Raw genomic sequence first — 2,614 nt, 5'->3', positions numbered from 1 at the left:
GGAGGATGAAGCCGCGTTCGAAAGCGACTACATTGCGTAGACGACGCTTCTTGGTGTTCAGAGCCTACGTAGAGCGCCCCCTGCTACTGCTCGATAATGAATTAACGTCTATTCAGTGCTGTCTCTCTTCCATTATTGTGAGCAGCAAATGCAATCGTTGCACTTCGAGTCGACGTAGCTCTGTAGTGTATTTGGAATGCTGTAGACGTTACAATGGAATTGCTTACATCCAGTGTATTGTGGATGTCAGTTGGTCACACGACTCGATCGTGGTCTGTGTGCAGCACTTCCTCGTCGTGTGGAGTAGGTACAGTACTGTAGGAGTGTGAAGGCTCCGAGTCTTCAATAGTTTTACATGAGTGTTCTGTCTGCAGCGCTTCCTAGTCTTGCGGTCAAGGTACGGCGAAAGTTACGCACAACTGACACGAGTCTGTACCAATCGGTAGTCGTTTTTGGATGGCTCTTGACTGTACGACCTCTTGGAACTCTTGTCACTCCTCAACTTGCCTGCTATGAAGTCCTTCGCCACTGCCTGCCTGCTCTTGGTCCTCTCAACGGTGGTCTCATATTACTGTGCAATGCGCTGATAACTAAGATGTTCAGCTCATGACAGTGAATCGACTGTACTTTACTGTAGTCCGCGCATTTGTATTGTCGAGTAGAAGTTTCTTCCAAAAGGCCGTGATACTCCTGCACTTCTGACACCGTTACTACTTCCCAGCCACAACTTGCACTTTTCGTTCGATCGAAACAGGGATTGGACATGTGAATTCGCAGGAGTAGCTACTATTGGTGGCAGTGACACAAATTAGAATCATGGATGCTACTGAAACCTGCAATCCCAGACAAGTAGGCAAGTTGAATGTCAACAAGTTGCAGAATTCCATGGCAGATGTAAGTCATGCTCCGTGCCGGTACCGTACACAAGCTGGACCCACAAAAGTACTGCTATTAATAGTACTACAGTGCACCGTTGTCCGTAACTATTATTAATAGTAATAGTGTAGGCTACACTATTGGCGAAACGTCATTTGGAAGGGTCCAACGCATGAATAGTGTAGCCTTCAGGTAACATTATATACTAGTACTTCGTAAATGAATAATGTTGCCTACTCATTGAAATTCACATATTATTAATGTAGGCTAAAATGTCCACAAATCCAACGCACTCTCTGATAATATGACCAACGATTGTAAGTTGCATTTACTACCGGTACATGTGTACGTGCTTCAGTTCCAACGCGTAGACTACTTGGTGTTTTTTTCGTCGACACTGAGGATATATATCAGCTACCAAGTAGAGACTCACCAAATAAGCTATATTTCAATGTATTTGAAGGTCGCCATAGAGGATCACTTCCAAGAAATGTACCTCCGATTGGAAATGATTGATAGGTTTCACTTATTATAGTTGAGCATTGAACTATTGTATTTCAGTCAAAATAGTTATTGCCGTGACGATGGGCATACTGCCATACTAGTATAGAGAATTTCACTAGAAATCCGATTTTACAGGTGTTAATTTCTCCGAGAGTCCGAATTAGAATATGCAGTACCAGTAGTACCAGTAGTAGACGTTATGGTCAAAACTGATCAGGAATGATGCTGAAATTTCACTAGGGGGAGTCAATTTAGGAAAAAAAATCAATTTTCATTTTCGCTTCTGCTTTTCACTTTCTTCTTTTCGTCACGAAAACCAAAAGCAACTTGAAGTTGGTGGAGCCCACCCATGTAACGTTGAAAATACCGAATCATACCGAATCATCGCAGTCTATTCCATGGCATACAAACACTAATACAAACACGAAAACGCAGGGGCAGTCACCAATTGTCAACCGAGAGCCCAAGCCGCAAGTGACGAAATCAGGTGTCGTAGGGAGCATGAAGCGCGAGCTTAGGACCATGATGAGTTATAGTAGAAGCATACCTAACTACTTCGTCGTCGAATAAGACGACCGTGCAGTGTGGGTCGTAATCGAGGTTTCCAAATTGGACACCGCCATTCGAGAGCCTTCGACAGTCGACGACAACGAGAATCCCAACCCTTCCTACCTGACGTCACCCCTCTTTTGAGTGCGGATACAGTACACTGTATCCGCACTCAAAAGAGGGGTGACGTCAGACTAGTAGTACACCCTACGAATGACTTCAAATTGACTCCACATTGCTTTTCGTGGAAGCTAATAAAAATACAAAGAATATAAATTTGCTTTTCACAATCGAACGAAAAGCGGAAATTTCCTAAATTGACTCCCCCTACTGTGCTTCCATATAATTTCTATACACCGATATTTGATTGCTTCTGAACATATCTGTTTATAGAGGTTTAGGTGGAGATATGTACGTACGTAGTACAGCAAATATAGAAATACCTGTATAATATAGGTTTACTTGTTATTTTAATTGTCATTTTAAAAAATAACAAGTAAACCTATAAATCATTTCCAATCGGAGGTACTGTAGTAGTACAGTAGTACTATGCTAACCGAACCTTGATTCGTACTACGTAGTACAGTACAACCACGACACTGGTGGCAAGTTATCAACCAAACAACGCATGTCCCATTCAATGTGGACTTACGTTAACGTAGGAAAGTGCCTGAATTGAATCGTC

Source organism: Aphanomyces astaci, assembly GCF_000520075.1.
Source record: "Aphanomyces astaci strain APO3 unplaced genomic scaffold supercont1.24, whole genome shotgun sequence".
Lineage (NCBI taxonomy): Eukaryota > Oomycota > Saprolegniomycetes > Saprolegniales > Verrucalvaceae > Aphanomyces > Aphanomyces astaci.
The sequence above is the reverse complement of the archived record's forward strand: the minus strand, read 5'-3'. Positions refer to the sequence as shown.